We start from the raw sequence: 19,315 nt of genomic DNA, 5'->3' as shown, positions 1-19,315 counted from the left end.
GCCTGCGGAGCCCGATGGCGGTCCCGGCTTTCTGACCTCGCCCGGCCTCGCACCCAGCGGGCGCCCGGTACGTGTGGGATGAATGAATGGATGGACGAGCCTGGGGCTGTCCCGCCCGGGTGGCTGCGTGCGCCGGGCTGAGCGCTGTGCCCCGGCGGTGTCCGCGAACTCCAGCGCTGCGCCCTTTGGTCGGCAGGACTTGTGTGTTTAGCGTCTGTCCTGCACACTTTGCAGCCAAGGGCAGCGGCTTGGGTATCCTGGCAGGAAGGGTGTCACTTCTCTATGCCTGCTGCCCAGGCGTAACTGGGCTTCAGAAAAGCTCAGAGATTTTACCCGTTCGCTGGCGTCCTTGCTAGCAGTACTACTTCACTGTTTTATGATGATCCACCACTCATAACTAAAACGTCCAGTCATTTACCAAGTCCTTTGGGGTCCGTCTCCACAATGGAGATTTCATTTTTCTCCTTTGCGCTCCCATAGCCACCACCTTAGTTCAAGCCATATTATTTCTTGACAAAGTTATTGTGTAGTTTCTCAACAAGTATTCATTTCTGCCTCTAGTTTATCCACTTCCAAACCATCCTTAACATGGGTATAATCTGGATCAGATTCCTCCATTCAAAAATGTCCAGTACTCCACATATATAATGGGCACTTATTGCTTTCAGTGGGTTGGGGAGAGGCTGGAGAGAGGAAATAAATTTGAAACTAAACATTTTTTTTTTAAATGAATGCTTAAGAAAATGTTCAATCGTGCCTCACACAGCAGTGCTAATGAAATAAAATAAAATAAAGATCAATTCTGTCTTGGAATTCAAGCCATCCACAACCTAGCTCCCATCTAAATTTCCAGCATTATCTTATATGTTGCTTCATGTGACATACTCTTAAGTTCTAGCCCACCTGTCTTCCTCAAAATCTCCCGTTCATACTCGTTTAAAGGTTCTTGTCATATTGACACCACACTGTCGGTCATTTGATAAATGTTTGTTAAATTTAAATTCCATATAAACACTACTGACTTATGTTTTTCTAAAAAAAAAAAAACAAAAACAAAAACTTCATCAGTACATCACTAAAATATATTTCTCTGGATCACACCCATTTGAAGATACTACTGAGAAGGATAACATGAGAAGTGTCCGACCATCTGGACTAGAAAAGCAATGCATGATGACCATCTTTTTTCCATTTCACCTACACAAGTCCTGTTCTTCAGCTTCTGGGTGTTGATAGTGTGTTCAAGGACCTGTCGGAATTCATAGATTACATCAGGAGTCACCCCATTTCTAAGTTCTTTATGACAAGTTAGTTAATCCTCTTGGGTTTCCTTAACATTCCCTGACTAGATTGCATTATTAGAAGCTGTGCAGAGGCACAGTCAAGTATGTTGAGTTGCTGTCTAGTGACTAGAATAACTGTCATGTTGTCACAGTATAGAAATTTTAAGGTGGGGTTTAGTTATGGTGTATGAAGTTGCAAAATAAAATGCTATTTTTGGGTGGCAACTGTATATGCAAAGCACTGAGGAAACAAAGATGACATAGTTCCTTATCTGAAAGAGCTAATAATGGAATATAGGAGATAAAGTGTACATATATACACACATACATATATATACATATATCTAACTACATACACATTAGAATACAATTAAGTATATAGGAAAGCTCAAAATAGAATGAGAGATTTGAAGGAAGAGAGGTAATTCAGCTGAGAGAATCAGGGAAGACTTCATAGGGGAGGTGGTATCTGAAGTGAAAGAAATGTAGGATTTCAGCAGGAAGAGAAGCAAGGGGAGTCTGTTCCATGCGCATAGGATGGCATATGTAAATGCATGGAGAAAGGAGAGGACAGAATGAGACGAAAGAATGGCAATTTGTCCATTAAATGGACAAATTTGAAATGTAAGAGTGTGTATAAGGGAATAGTGCAAAATAAGATAACATAGAGGAGACTGAAGTTTGATTATGGAGGTCTTTGAATGGCAGGGCGAGGAATTAGTACTTATTCAGGAAATGAGGTTCTCTACAGAGTCTTACTCTTATGCTTCCAAGTAAAATGTGGTTGTTCCTGGGCTCCTAAAGGCTCTGGTGGGTGCCACTGGTAGACTAGAAAGGCTTTGAATATAATTCAGATAGAAGATTGAGTCTCCTTTCTGAGATCAGCCTAGCTAAGCATGGCCATTAGTCTAAGCTACTTCTTGATGAATTTTTTGACCATGGCAACCACGACATTAAAAAAAGTTATAAAGTGTCCCTCAGTCCTATGTGGCTCCCTCCTACTTTTTGCAATGACTGTGGCAGGCTTAGGGGAAAATGGGCAGAGGTTCTAAAAGGCACATCCTATTTAAACCATCTATAAAGTTTGACTTACCTATTGATTCCCTAAATTGTGAGAACCTTATCCAGTGACCATTCAGTGGCCACACTACTAAATCATATCAATGATGGTATTCTCACTATAAACAAAATCAGACAGAAAGAAACTTCAGCTAAATGGAAAGGTGGTTTATGGGCTTTTTTTGAAAAAGCAAATAAAAGAATTGACAGACTTAATTTTACTCTGTGCCCAAAGTCAACAAGATATGGGATATTTTTATTATCAATGTTTATGATAAGTAGTGGCAAAAAGGTCACTGTGAAAATAATTGCAGTCTGTTCACCAACATCTCTTGTAAAGGATGGAGAGAAATTCTATTAAGAACTCAAAAACACCCTTACATTAAATCAATGTATACTCTGATACTGTAAATGTAGTATTAGGAGATGACAGTTTTTTAAAATGGGTCAGAAAATATGGGTCAGGAATAAGGAATGAGAGAAGCGAAGTTTTTATGGACTATTAAAAAAACTCATGACTACGTATGATAAACAATGTCTTCGGGGAAAAACTCATTGGGCTCTAATTGTGCTGAGCATCAAGAAACATCACAAAATAATACCATTGATTATATCTTAAAAGATGAGAAATGACTCACCACTTATGTGATATTATTCCCGAATCAGCTGTCTGTGCACAGTAGGACCACCAACTTGTTAGAGAAAAGATAAAGTTAGAACAAAGCTATATGAAAGAATAAAAATGAGAAAAGGATATGGCATGCAATTAAAACAATTCCACCTTGACCTATTCAAACAAGTTGTTGAAAATGAAAAAATAGGTACTGGGCTCAAAAAGCACAGAGTCACAGATCATTTTATATAGAACTTTAAGCAATGTACTTACCATCTTAAGGAAGAGGGAAAGGAGTGAAGGAGGAAGATTTGCAATCCAAAATCTTATTTAAAAATGAATGTTAAAAATCGCCTTTACATATAATTGGAATAAGTAAAATACTATTTAAAAGAAAAAATAGTTTAAGCAATGTAAATCATTTGCCAGAACAGGTACATAAAATAAACCCAAAATACATTAGTCAGCAAACACTTGACAATTACCAAGCAAAGAAAGAGTCAGTCACTGGTAATACTGGTTTAGAATATGAACTCATTTGTAAAAATCTTACAAAGATTAACAATGGAAGATTATGTAATTACCTCAAAAAAAACCAAAACCCTTAAACAACAACCTAGACCTGGAATAAAGATGCCTTAAGGGAAATGTCTGCTTAATGGTCTGGTGATAGAAAAAAGAAACAGAAAAGTACATTTCTATGCCTATTGACAAATGACAGGTGAACCAAGGTGAAATCAGGAAGTTGGCAAATGGGGAAGTATGATTTTGTATGATCATAATTTCAACATAAGTCTAAAAAATTATCAAAGACACTTAATTTTAGTGCTCGTCACCTTGGCAAACTACACTGTTTGAGATAAATCTGATGGCCTCAGTTCCCCACTGGTCTCCTTGAACTGTCAGGAGCAATCGTGGAAGGCCACCAGCATGTCTGATGGATCCCTGGGGCAAATTTATGGGAGGACAGAGAGAAGAGTTGCACAGAATGATAATGATATAGGCAATCAACTTGACTGAAGGGAGCCTCTACATCAACAAGGTCACAGATCTATTTAGATATTTGGATAATTTGGATATTTGAGGCAACGAACACAAGAGGGGATGTGATCAGGCTTGGGCATTAGGAATATTACTTTGTCAGTGGTGTGAAGGGTCAGTAGGAAAAACAAGAGAGCTAGAAGCCAGGAAACTACCTGGGAGATTATTATGTAAGACTAGAAAAAAGATGAAGAAGGTCCATACTAGGGTGGTGCCAGATGCAAGAAATACTATAGCAAAGGCAAAACCAGCAGGATTTAATAATTGATCTCATTTGAGGAGAGAGAAAGAGGTAATAGATGATTTCCTTGGTGACTGGGAGAATGGGAGAACTAAGGGCCAGGTTTTGAGGTGGAGAGAATGAGTTTAATTTTGTGCATGTTGAATTTCAGGTGTAAATGGAACATCCAAGTATGCCCATCCCATAGAAGTGGGGCCTGGTTTCTAAGGAGAGTTTACAACTGGACATATAGACTTGGGAGTTCTCTATATAGAGTGACAATTGAAATCATGATAGTGGATAGATTGTGAAGAGGGAATGTATGAAGGGAAGAGAAAAGGCAAAGAATCAGGACCAGATTCAGGTCGCTCTAAGTCCTGAGCACCTGTACTTTGTAAGTCCTTTGTTGCTACATGAAGTTAGGATGACTGGGGTTCCAGTTTTGCCTCTAATAAACACTAGCTATGTGACCATAGTCAAGTCATTTAAAACTCCCAGTTCTCCAGGAAAATCTCTAAGGCTATAAATTACAGATGATTTGTGGATCAACAGTTTAAGGGAAAATTCTCACACTGGATCATAGGTGTGGATCAGATTTTAAAAAATCTATTCTGAAAGACTTGAAAAGTTCATTTAAAGTATCATTTTCTGTCATGCTATGATAAAAAATGATTTACAATGGCATGACTGCCTCTTAGTGTATATACTGTGCATGTCCTTGCTGTACATACATAACACACACACACACAGAATAAGAAAGGGGCAGACCTTGGTGTTTTGGTCCACTTTCCATGTGGGCCCCTAGAAATACTGCCCCAGATCCAGAGTATTCTGTGGATTTACATCCACTCAAAACCACAGCACACAAGCCTCAACAAATATATTTCCTTTTACTAGTCAATCAGAGCTCATAATTTTGTCAAAGCAAATCCTTACGTGAAATATAGTAAGGTAAGTAATAGACCATTTCCCTATTACTCTGATTCATACTCTCTCACAAATAGCCAGACCATTAGTGGGAAGTGTGGATGACCACAGTGATCATGTGCAGGACACATACATAAGGAGCACATGTTACCAGGGTATACATAGAAAAGCATGGATGTAGCAGAAACGTAGCCAGGGCACATCCATAAAGGGGCAATTCCTACTTCCAGTGCTACAAGCCCACTGTTATCTTCTGGTGATGTCATCATGCTGCTCACCTAGAACCTTCTCCCTTCTAGATGTTGGGTCTCTGTTGCTCCCCATTGGCCATGATGTGTCATTTCTGTTGAAATGACTATTTTTCAGCTAGAGACTGAGAGTCCACATGTGGAGGGTTGAGATGATTGCCAGAGTAGCTACTTTAGCTCCTTCTGAGATTTATGTCTGTTACTTTCACCTTATTATCCTTTTATCTAATTCAATTAAACTGCTTACTATAGTAATGATCCATTTTTGCAGAGGTGTTTGATTAGTGTAACAGACTGGGAAGAGAGGGAAGGAGGAGAGCAAACAAGCAGAGGCTGAGTGACACTCCTAGAGAGATTTGATAAAGATAAGTAACAACGGTGTAGGAGCTTGAATGAGTCACATCCAAATTCCCAAATTCTGTTGGAGGACCCGGTACTGGCCAGAGGGCCTCCGGTCTGTAATGACACAAGTCATGTAATGACATAATTGTTACGCTTCTGATGAGACACTCTTAGATAAACTGCTGCCAGTCAGATCAGCTATCAGATATCATTTTGTATTGAGTATGCTACTGAAAGGGAAGATACCAGTTGGCATAAGCAAAAACAAAAACAAAGGAACAACAACAAAAAAAGAAACTGAAAAGTGTATTTCTATGCCTAGACAAATGACAGGTAAATCAAAGTGAAGTCAGATGGTTTCATTTTGTGTGATGATCATTTCAACATGAGTCTAAAAATGATCAAAGAAAGTTGATTTTAGTGTTTATTACCTTGGTAAACTACACTGTGGGATACTGATGCAAAAGCATTTTTTCTTCTCATGATTAGTTATTTAATTGACAACCACAAGAATTATTGATTTGATCAAGTAACAGCTTACCAGAAAAAGAATAGAAAATAATAAGGAAGAAATTTAATAACATTATATTACTCCAAACTATTTTTTTCCAGTTCCTAAGGTGAGGGAAATGTTCCCCCCCCCCCCTTAAGCAATGTGGTATATATTTTTTCAGAGTAGCTTAGCATTGACATGTGTTTATCACAGTAGGAATAACTAATTAATATAAAGAATTTCTATCAACAAGTTATTCATGTAAATTATTTATTTCTGAAATAGGAAATTAATGTGATAATCAATATAAGGTGAAATTTATCAGAATTGACCTGTTAATCAAATATGGGCATCATGGTAATGACACTTTTATCTGATACCATCAGAGAATGAACTCAAATGAAATTACACATAATTAAAGCTTAACCCCTTTAATTAGTATCACCCTTTTCTTTTAATTTTAGCCATTTTAATGTCCTTGCATGCTTAATAGGCCTCAAAGAGGCAGCAGCTCTCTGTATTGAGGTGAAAAGGACTCCTTGTTTAGTAAATTACCCACTGATGCTCTTAACTGGTTGGAAACCAGTCCTTGGGTGTTGTCATGGAATGCGCTGAAAGCAGAGTTTAGATATGTGGAGGATAGAGTGTGAAAGATGTAGAAACAGAGATTAGTCTCTAGATGAGGTCACAAAGAAAGGCTAAGTAACACAGTAGCTGCTACATAAGAGAAAGATCAAGGAGGGGTTAAGAAACTTCATTGGACAAAACCCTGGGCCTGGAGTCAGGAAGACCTAAGTTCAAAATTAGCCTTCTTAGTTGTGTGACTCTGAACAAGCCGTTGAACTTCGGTATGCCTCAGTACCCTCAACTATAAAATGGAAACGATCAAAACACCTTCCTCACCAGGCTGTTGTGAGGATTGAATGAATTATTTGTAAAGTGCCTGAAACACAGTGGGTGCTTAATAAATGCTTATTCCTTCCTCTCCCCTAGTGGATACAGAACATCAGAATATATGAATGGGTCCGTTAAAGAGGACATATTTTGAACATGATTTAATCATTTCTTGATGATTCATGGCCTTAACTATGAATATCAGTTATTGTACAGTGCTACCCCTAGGCAGAACAGGGTGAGAGCATGACGATTATCAAAGAATATACAATTGTTTGAATCTATACTGAACTGCTTTGCTTTCATAGTTTTTCTGTTTCTTTCTTGGGCATCTGGGTTTATATGGTGCTTCTAGGCAGCTGCCTTATTTAATTTTTTAAAAAGTTTTATAGATGTCTTTTTTTAACAGTTAATTCCTTTTTTTTAAACCACAGTTAATTCCTAATTTAGTACTTTACATGATGAACCAAACATAACTTGAAACAAAGACAAACAATTAATTAAAGCCAACCAACTATGTATGCCCAGCATTCTGAAGCTGTAGCCTGTCACCGTTCTATACAAAAGAAGGAAGGATTTTTCTGTCATCTGTCTTCTTCTACTGTACTATTTTTACAAGCAGTTTTGTCAATTTGCCTAAAGGGTGGCTCCCCACTGAGGGACAACCATTCTCCTCAGAGGTGAAAGGGTTGTTGGTTGGCATTTTTTGGGGTGGGGGTTATTTGCTGGTCTCAGGACAATGCTTGACATTTGATTTCTGGATAAATACAAAATTATTGTATTTTAAAGTGGTGTAAGACCTTTCCCAGGTAAGTGAGAGCAAGGTTCTTAAAAAAAATCATATGGAGTTATTTTACATGCTTTTGGGGGGACATTAGATTTCCAAGTTTTCAAGGGAAAATCACTTCAGAAGAAAGAAACAGCAAGCACTTCTCTAGTGCCTACTACATGCTAAATGCTGGGACAACCAATCTCCTAGTCAGTTACCAAAATTACAAATTATAACACATGTAAATAATTTGAGGGATCTAAAGATTACCAAAAAAAAATTCACATTTGAATGTCAAGAGGTTGGGAATAATGATTCAAAATTAAAAGGGTTAGAAAGAAGACATATTATGTAGGGTTAGTAAAAATAATGTGAGGGCTTTTCAGCTATCAACAAACACAGTCTTTAACTAAATACTCCTAACTTATCCGGCCCCTTCTATAAACAGGAGCCTCACTCCTGTTGTCCCTGTTCTTTCCTCCCTTTCTCCTCTCTCCCTGACTCCCCTGACTCCTGTCTTGGAGGGGCTTTCCTCCCAGGCTCTGCTTCACCTCATCCCAGGGCAGGTGCAGGGCAGAACTCAGCCACTACAGGGCTGGCAAGTGTCAGGGGATGGGGAGGGAGAAGGGCGAGTTCCTGCTTGGGGCACCTTCAGTCCCATCTCCTAATTCCCATTCATTGCCACCATCTGTTCTTTTCTTTTTCTGTCTCAGAGCTGTTGCTTATCCCCAGCTCCTGTCAATAGCCACATTTCCATTTTTATCTGAAATCTAGATTAATCTCTCTTTGGTATTTACATACGCAGCCCCACCGTTTGTCACTAAGATTCAGCAGTACAAGTGTTTTTGCTGTTTGTCACACAAAATTCTTATTTCCTGACTCCATTTCTTCTCCCTGGCTCTCACCCATGCCTGGAATACTATCCCTACTTACCTCCACCTCTGGTCTTGAACTTTGAACACCTTCCTGATTTTCTTGAAGACAACTCAAATCCCATCTATTGCAAGAGGCTTTCCCAATCCCTCATCTCATTGGGTCTTTCCTCTGAGATTACCTCAATTTAAACCTCCCATACATACGTTGAATAGACATGATTGCTTGTATGCAGTCTCTCCTTTTAGGATGTCCGCTCCTTGAGAGCAGGAACAATGTTTTTACCTTTCTTTGTACCCTTGATCCTTAGCGGTGACTGACATATGTTTTCTGGGATCTATGGATATAAATTGATCTGGGGTTGGGGTTGGGGGGAGAGTGGAGGAGGCATGGCATGGGAGGGGTAGGAACATTCTCCAGTGAGACTTCAGCAAAAGCTGAAGGTCTGCCCAGGTTAAAAGACAAAGATGTTTAAAAAGTGTAAAGGGGACTTCCTTCAGATCCAAAATAGACATTCCGCAACCTAGAAAGGGTGGGTTATGTGAATATCTGAATTGCATATGAAAAGCCCAGTCAGACAATGAAAGGAATGAATTCACCTTTTGTCTCTAGTTTTACACACATATGTGTGGTATGTCATATATACACATGTGGGCATATATGCGTATGTATATCTACGTGTACATATACATGTGGTAAGGGCTGTCCTCACATATAACACAGAGGTACTAGAGGCAGAATAGATATCTCTAGTCTCTTTCTCCTCTGCTCTTCTCCAAAGGAGACTAATTCCTTCTAAGAGGGGAAGTAGGAAATTGGGGCCAGAAGGTTTGACCACTCTGCTCTCCTCAGAGAGAGAGAGGAAGTACTTGGCTAGAATTACATCTGTCTCCTCCCTTAAATATTATTTAACTAGGAGATATGATTTTCAGGTTCAATATAACTTCTGATTGCTGTTTATTATTAGGATGAAGCAGATCCCAAAATTTTATATGGAAAATTTGTTGTTCAGTCATATCTGACTCTTCACCACCCCGTGGACCATCTTGTCCATGGGTTGTCTTGGCAAAAATACTGGAGTGGTTTATCCTTTCCTTCTCCAGTGGATTAAGGCAAATAGGGGTTAAATAATTTACACAGCTAGTAAATATCTGAAGCTGAATTTGAACTCAGTCCTTCCTGACTCCCGATCCATCACTGAGCCACCTGTCTTCCTCATATGGACAATACCTTCAGAGTTATAAACAACTGAACTTTTTGAACATAACACATAAGTTTGGTAGTGCCTATTGCTATGGTAAAGGAGGAGAGGAAAATATGCCTGATCAAATTACTCCCCTTCTCCCCATCCCAGCTGATGTATTCACAGAAGATAACAGAGATATTAAAGTATTTTTTAAAATATTTTATTTGTTTCATACATTTTTTCAATCAGCAAAAATCTATTTTGTCAACCTCCCATTCCCTAACCCTCCCCTCATTGAAAAGAAAAACAAAACTCATTACAAACATGGACAGTCAAGTAAAACAAATTTCCACATTAGCTATGTCCAATAAAAACACTTCTCTTTCTGCACTCTGATCTTTCACCTCACCATGAGGAGGTGGGTAGAGAGTTCCATTTCCTTAGTCCTCTGGTGTCATGCATGGTTATTATGCTGATAAAACTTCCTAAGTTTTTCAAAGCTGTTTGCCTTTTTCATATTGTTTTCATTGTATAAATTGTTCTTCTGACTCTGTTCACTTCATTCTGTGTCAGTTCATGCTTGTTCGGCCAGTTTCACACACACACACACACACACACACACACACACATACACACACTGGTGTTCCATCACATTTATATATCATACCAATATATGGTGGGTATATGCACATACAGACATACCATTGTTTATCCATTCCCTAATTTATGGGCACCATTCTCAGATTCCCATTTTTTTGCCACCTCAAAAAGAGCTATAAATATTTTTGTACGTCATTAGCATTTGTTTGTGTTAGGACTAATCCTTCCCTTAATCTGCCTTCCTTCTAACTCCCCCTCCCCCTTCTCCTTCTTCTTCCCTTTCCCTCTCTTTCCTTGTTGAGTGAAATTTATTTCTGTACCCAACTTGGATGTGTGTTTATTCTTTCTTCTTCTGAAAAGTTCAAATGACAATGAAGTTCGTGTTTGCTACTCCTTCCTCCCCCTTCCTTTTTATAAACTTCTACTTGAGCACATGTGAGATAATTTCCCCTAATATTCTTCTCCCTTTCCAACTCTAACATATTCCTCTTCTCTTTACTCCCCACTCCCTTTCCATTCTTCTCTTAAGTTCATCAAGACATAAAATTACTGACAAACTTGGATCCCTCTATGACTCCTGATGATAATAGGATTCAGAGGTGACAAAGGCATCATTTCCCCATATTTGAATGTAGTCCTCTATTACTATTCATTCATGTTTATCTTTTTATGTTTCTCTTCTCCAGCTCTGGCCTTTTCATTAGGAATGCTAGGAAGTTCTCTATCTCATTAAAGATCCATATTTCCCCATAGCTCTATACTCTCTTTTGCTGGGTAAGTTATTCTTGGTTGTAAGTCTATATATCTTTTGCCTTTTGGGATATCATATTCCAAGTTCTCTGCTCCTTTATCGTGGCAGTTGCCAAATCATGTATGATCCTGATGACTCTGTGGAAGTTGAATTCTTTCTCTCTGGATGCTTGTATTTTTTTTCCTTCGACCTAGAAGCTCTGTTCCCGGCAGTTTTCATTTTGGGGCTTCTTTTAGGAAATGACCAGTAGATTCTATTTTCACTTTGTTTTCTGGTTCTAAGAGATCTGGGCAGTTTTCTTTTAAGATTTCTTGAAATAGGATATCTAGGCTCTTGGGGAGAGGTGTGGTAATGGTACTCAGAGAGTCTCATGATTCTCACATTTTTTCTCTTCCATGTGTTTTCCAGGTCAGTTGTTTTGCTATGAAATACTTTACATTTTATTCTATATTTTCAGTCTTTTTACTTCGTTTTAGTATTTCTTGTTCTCTCACAGAGTCATTGTATTCTATTTGGTCCATTTTAATTTTCAGGGAATTTGTTACTTGAATAAGGTTTTGTACTAGTTGTGCCAAGCTGTTCATTCCTTTTCCAATTGTTTCTTCCATAGCTTTCTTTTTTCCCCCTCCATTTATTTTTTCCCTCAAGAGTTCTCATTTCATTTACAAAAACATTTTAACTTTTTTAAAAAACTCTTGTTTCATCTCTTCCAGGAATCCTACTTGAATTTTTGCCCAAGTTGTATTTTAATCTGAGGTTTGCTTGTAGTTGTCTTGGAATCATTCACTTCTCTTAGGTTTGTGTCTTGAACTTTCTAGCCATCAAAGTAGCTCTTCTTTTTTCATTTGTTCACTCTTCCAGTCTACTTCCTGATTTCAGACTTGATGTTAGAGCTGTGCTAGTAAGGTTGGGCTTTGTCATACTTTTGGAGAGAAGGTCTGGACTGCTCCTATTGCTTTCTTAGGGTATTGAGTATTGTTATTTCAGGATCTCAGGGACAAGCTGGTGACTTGCAAGCTTTCAGAGTTTCCAAAGTAGTCTGATCCAGGATAAATCTGACTGCTGCATTTTTGGTCTGAATTCTGCAAGTTCCTGACCTGGGTTTAGGTCTAAACAACAGAAGAATACTACTTGACTCAGCTGCTATGAGCTCGGTGGAAAGCTCTGTTGATTCCAAGCAGCAGAATTATAGGCTCTCCTTTGGTCTGGGATTCCTGCCCTAGGTATTCCTTTGTAGGCTGGGCTAGATAACCCTCTGTGCTCGTGGGGTCTGAGGCACACAGCAACTGCTTGCTTCTGACCTTTCTCAGTGCCTCACCCAATGTCTCTCTGTCAGGGGATGCCACCCTTGTTTAACATCCCTGGATCTTTGACCTGAAACTGGGTTGTGGGAAACTAAGCTGCCAGTTCCTACATCCCAGAAGGGGTCTGGTGGTGCCCTAGCATGGGTCTGGAACTTCCTTTGGTTCTAGTGCATAGCCTCTCCTTGGACACTGGAATGCTGCTCCTGGGCCAACCCAGTCCCTAGTGTCCATAGACCTCAGGATCTCCCTCTGTTGAACAAGGCTGGACAAATGGCTCATTGTGACTTTTTATGAGAAGAGAAAGAACATTGATTTCTTCAGTGACAATATGAATTGCCTTTGCTCAGTGTTCCTTAAATGTGTGACTTTCACTCTAAATATGTGACCTTTTTTCCCACTTATGTTGTGTGTAATTGTAAAAAAAGTACACCCCAAGTTCTTTGTGGGGGGGCAATGTTTTGCTCCTATTATTCTTAAAATGCCATCTCAATAAATGCCTTTGCTTTGAGCAAATTGAGGAGTCTCCTGGCTGAATTTTAAAGTTAAGTGTAACCACTGGGATTTACAAACTATAGTTTTAGGAATGCAAACCTTATAGAGTATCTTGGATCTGAGGGTAATCATTTCTCTGTGGACCCAGACTGTAAGTGTGACTTGAGAAAGGAGTAGCTCAGAGGGAACATTATGTAATAAAAGAAGGGGGGAGTAAATAAACAATATAAAATAGATTAATTTTTGAAGTGACAACACATCATGAAGGACAACATGTATGAGCAGAAAAAGGAGGTAGAGTAGTGTTGTACAGAGCATTAGGGATGGCAAGTAGACAGTATGAATATTTTAATGGTATCCACAAAATATCAAAACACCTAGACTAGAGGAAGACCTCCAGCACTTTGGGTAAATCTTCTATAAAAGACTTATGGAAGAATATGGATAAGAATTGCACAGGAAAAGAAGATGTGAATTAGTAAGAATCTGCACCAGTGATGTCACTGAGATCAATGATCTATCAAAGTATCAGACTCTAAGAATGAATGGAGCACTTGAACAAATGGTATTGAGAAAAAGAAAGTAGTCATCATTAAGAGCCAGCATGACTTTACTGGTAACTGGTCATGACAGACCAAATTAGTTTTCTTTCTGGACAGGGTTGCTAGAACATTTGATCAAGAGAATACCATAAACAATGCTACCTGGATTTCAGCAAAGCAATTGATAAAATCTCTCATGCTATTCTTATTGGAAAGATGGAATTATGTGGAAAACAGGGTGATGTACTCAAAACCAGTTCAGTAACCAGAGCTGAAGAGTCATTAGGAATGAATGGATTCATAACTGGAAGGAAGGTCCCTGGAGTATCTCAGAAATCTATCCTTAATTCTATGCTGTTTGACATTTTTAATAGTATTTTCCAATGACATATAAATACAATTTTTAACATTGATTTTTAAAAAGTTTTGAGTTCCATTTATCTCCTGCCCTCCATTACATCCCCTCTCTAACATGGTTAGCAATTTAATATAGATTATGTATGTGCAACCAAGTAAAATCTTTCCATGTCAGTCCTGTTGTGAAAGGAGAAATGGAGTAAAAGAAAAGAATCATGACAAAAATAAAGTGAAAATAATATGCTTTGATCTGCATTCAAACTCCTTCAGTTCTTTCTCTGGATGTGGATAACCTTTTCCATTACGAGTTCTTTGGAACTGTCTTGGATTGTTGTATTGCTGAGAAGAGCTAAGCTGCTCATGGTGATCATCACACAGTGTTGCTGATAATGTGTACGATCTCCTGGTTCTGCTCACTCCACTGTGCATCAGTTCATGTAAGTCTTTCTAGGTTTTTCTGAAATCATCCTGCTCATCACTTCTTATAGCACAATAAGATTCCATCACATTCATATATCACAATTTGTTCAGTCATTCCCCAATTAATGGGTACTCCCTCAATTTCCAATTCTTTGCCACTTCAAGAAGAGCTGCTATAAATAGTTTTGTACATGTAGGTTATTTCCCCTTTTTAATGATCTCTTTGGGACATAGACCTAGTAGTGGTATTGCTGGATCAAAGGGAATGCACAATTTGATTGCCTTTTGGGCATAGTTCCAAATTGTTCTCTAGAATGGTAGACCACAACTCTATCAATAATGCATTAATGTCTCAATTTTCCCACATCCTCTCCAACATTTTATTATTTTCCTTTTCTGTCATATTAGCCAATCTGATAGGTATGAGGTGGTGCCTCAGAGTTGTTTAAATTTGCATGTCTCTAATCAATAGTGATTTGGAGCATATCTTCATATGACTACAGTAGCTTTGATTTCTTTCTCTGAAAACTGCCTGTTTATATTTTTTGAACATTTCTCCATTGGGGAATGGCTTGTATTCTTAGAAATTGACTCAATTTTCTACATATTTGAGAAATGAGGCATTCATCAGAGACACTTGATGTAAAGATTGTTTGCCAGCTTTCTGTTTTCCTGCAAATCTTGTTTGCATTGATTTTGTTTGCGCAAAACCTTTTCAATTTAATGTAATCAATATTATCCATTTTGCACTTCATAATCCTCTCCATCTCTTGTTTGGTCATGAGTTCTTCCCTTCTCCATAGATCTGAGAGGTAAACTATTCCTTTATCTTCTAATTTGCTTATGGTCTCATTCTTTATGCTTAATCATGTACCCATTTTGACCTTATCTTGGTATATGGTGTATGAAGCTGATCTATACCTAGTTTCTGCCATATTGTTTACTAGTTTTACCAGCAGTTATTTTTATTTTTCTGTTTGTCAAATAGTGAGTTCTTATCCAAGAAGTTGAGTTCTTTGGGTTTATCAAACACTAGGTTACTATTATAATTTACTAGTGTGCTTTGTAAATCTAATCTATTCCATTGATCCACCACTCTCTTTCTTAGCACCAAATAATTTTGATGGTTAGCACTTTATAATATAGTTTCAGATCTGATATGGCTAGGTCACCTTCCTTTGCATTTTTTCATTAATTTCCTTGATATTCTTGACCCTTTATCCTCCCAGATGAAGTTTTTTTCTAGCTCTACAAAATAATTTTTGGTAGTTTGATTGGTATGGTACTGAATAAGTAAATTACTTTCAGCAGAATTGTCATTTTTATTATATTAGCTCAGCCTACCCATGAGCAATTGATATTTTTCCAGTTGTTTAAATTAGACTTTACTTGTGTAAAAAATGTTTTGTAATTGCGTTTATATATAGTTCTTGGATTTATCTTGACAGGTAGATACCCAAGTATTTTATATTCCCTACATTTATTTTAAATGGAATTTCTCTATCTCTTGCTGTTGAGCTTTCTTGGTAATATTTAGAAATGCTGATGATTTATGTGGGTTTATATTGTATCCTGCAACTTTGCTAAAGTCATTATTTATTTCAACTTGAATTCTTGAATAGCAGCTTTCAACTTGTTATTTAATTCAACTTGAATTCAACTTGAATCTCTATCATTCTGTAAGTGTACCAATATATTGTTCGTAAAGAGTGGCAGTTTTGTTTCCTTGTTGCCTATTCTAATTTCTTTCCATTTCTTTTTTCTCATTCTATTGCTATAACTAACAGTTCTAGTACAGTATTGAATAATAACGGTAATAATAGGCATCCTTTATTTTTGGGAAGGCTTCTAGCTTATCCCTATTACAGATAATGCTTACTAATGGTTTTAGATAAATACTACTTATTTTAAGAAAAGCTCTATTCACTCCTATGCTCTAGTGTTTTTAATAGGAATGAGTACTGTATTTTGTCAAAAGCTTTTTCTGCATCTCTTGAAATAATCATAGGATTTCTGTGGGTTTTGTTATTGATGGGACCAATTATGCTGCTAGTTTCCCTAGTATTGAACCAGCTTTGAATTCCTGGTATAAATCTCTCTTGGTCATAGCATATGATCTTTGTCATATATTGCTATAATCTCCTTGCTAGTATTTTATTTAAAGTTTTTGCATCAATCTTCATTAGGGAAATTGATCCACAGGTTTTTTTTCTCTGTTTTTAGCTTTTCTTGGTTTAGATATCAGTACCGTGTTTGTGTCATAAAAGAAATTTGATAGAACTCCTTTTTCACCTATTTTACCAAATAATTTATATAGTATTGGAATTAATTGTTCTTCAAATGTTGGGTAGAATTCACTTGAGAACCCATCTGGCCCCTGGGGATTTTTTGTTAGTTCCTTGATGGCTTGTTCAATTTCTTTTTCTAAGGTAGTGTTATTTAAGTATTCTATTTCCTCCTCTGTTAATCTGGGCAATTTATATTTTCATAAATATTCATTGATTTCACTTAGATTGTCAGATTAATTGCCATAGACTTGGGCAAAAAATTTCTTAATGATTGCTTTAATTTCCTCTTCATCAGTAGTGAATTCACCCCTTTTATTCTAGATACTGGAAATTTGGTTTTGTTCTTTTTTAAAAAAAATCAAATTAACCAGTGGTTTATCTATCTTTTTTCCCCCTTATAAAACCAGTTTGTGGTTTTATTTATTACTCAATATTTCTCTTATTTTTCAGTTTCGTTAATCTCACTTTTGGTTTTCAGGATTTCCAATTTAGTGCTCAATTAGGAATTTTTAATTTGTTCTTTTTCTATTTATTTTTAGATATATACCCAATTCATTGATCTACTCTTTATCTTATTATTGTAAAAATTTAGAAAAATAAATTTTCCCCTAAGTACTGCTTTGGTTGCATCCCATAAATTTTGGTATATTGTCTTCTTCTTACTCTCTTTAATTACTGTTTCTATGATTTATTCTTTGACCCCCTTATTCTTTAGGATTAGATTATTTAGTTTCCAATTAATTTTAATCTCTTTCCACTGCATTTTATTGAATATATTTTTATGGGATTATGATTTTAATAGGACACATTTAATATTTCTGCCCTTCTACATTTAAAATTGAGAATTTTATGCCCTAATACAAGGTCAGTTTTTGTATGAGTCCCATGAATTGCTGAGAAAAAGGGTATATTCTTTTCTATCCTCATTCAGTTTTCTCCAGAGGTCTGATATATCTAACTTTTCTAAAATTCCATTCACCTCCTAAACTTCTTTCTTGTTAACTTTGTGGTTAGATTTATCTAGTTCTGAGAGGGGAAAATTGAGGTCCCCTACTAGTATAGGTTTGCTATTTCCTCCTGTAACTCACCTAACCTTTCCTTTTAGAATTTGGATGCTATACTACTTGGTGCATATAGGTTTAGTATTGATATTATTTTATTGTCTCTTGTACCTTTTAGCAAGATGTAGTTTCCTTCTTTATCTTTTAAATTAGATCTATTTTTGCTTTTACTTTGTCTGAGATTGCTACAACTGCTTTTTTTTTTTTACTTCAGCTAAACATAATAGATTCTGCTCCAGACCCTTACCTTTACTTTGTATGTATGTGTATGCTTCAAATGTGTTTCTTGTGAAAAACATATTGTAGGATTTTGGTTTTTAATCCATTCTACTATCTGCTTCCATTTTATGGGAGAGTTTATCCCATTGACATTTACAGTTATGATTACTATGTATTTTCCTCCATCCTATTTTTTTCCTCCTGTTTATCCTTTTTTTTTTCTCTCTCTCTCTCTCCTTTCACCTTTTCCCTTCTCACAAATGTTTTGTTTCTGACCACCACCTCCCCCAATCTACCCTCCCTTCCACTAGTCTCCCCATCCCCTTTACTTAACCTCTGTTCCTGCTACTTACCAGTAGGGTATAATAGATTTCTATACCCAACTGATTGTGTATATTATTCCCTCTTTGAGGCAACTTTGATGAGAGCAAGGTTCAAGAAATACCCATTGCCCACCATCCTGTCTTCCCCTCCACTGTGATGTCTTTCAAGCTTCTTCATGTGAGATAATTTATCCCATTCTATCTCTCCCTTCCTTATGCTCCCATTATAATCCTCTTTCTCACCCTTTAATTTTTTTATGTTCTCCTCTCAAAGTCACTTTATACCCACACCCTCTGTCTATGTATAGTCCTTCTAACTACACTAATAATGATATAGTTCTTAAGAATTATAAGTATCATCTTCCTATGTAGGGATATAAACAGTTTAGCTTTATTGAATTCCCCTTTGATTTCTCTTTCCTTTTTACCTTTTTTATGTTTCACTTGAGCCTTGAAGTTGAAAATTCAGGTTTTTGTTCAACTCTGGTCTTTTCATCAGGAAATCTTGAAAGTCTTCTATTTCATTGAATGACCATTTTTTCCCCTGAAGGATTATGCTGAGTTTTGCTGGATAGGTGATTTTTGGTTGTATTCCTTGTTCCTTTGCCTTCCAGAATATCATATTCTATGCCTTCTGATCCTTTAATATTAAAGCTGCTAAATTCTGTGTGATCCTGATCATGGTTCCCTAATATTTGAATTGTTTCTTTTTGTCTGTTTGCAATATTTTCTCCTTAACCTGAAAGTTCAAGAATTTGGTTATAATGTTTCTAGGAGTTTTCATTTTGGGATCTCTTTCTGGAGGCAATTGGTGGATTCTTTCAATGTCTATTTGATCCTCTGATTCTAGGATGTCAGGACAGTTTTCTTTGATAATTTCTTGGAGTATGATGTCTAGGTCCTTTTTTTGATCATGGTTTTAAGGTAGTCCAATAATTCTTAAATTATTTCTCTTTGATCTGTTTTCCAGGTCAGTTTTTTTTCCAATGAGATATTTTCTTCTATTTTTA

The sequence above is a fragment of the Notamacropus eugenii genome, chromosome 5, assembly GCF_028372415.1.
Source record: "Notamacropus eugenii isolate mMacEug1 chromosome 5, mMacEug1.pri_v2, whole genome shotgun sequence".
NCBI classification, from domain to species: domain Eukaryota; kingdom Metazoa; phylum Chordata; class Mammalia; order Diprotodontia; family Macropodidae; genus Notamacropus; species Notamacropus eugenii.
Note: the sequence above shows the minus strand (reverse complement) of the source record.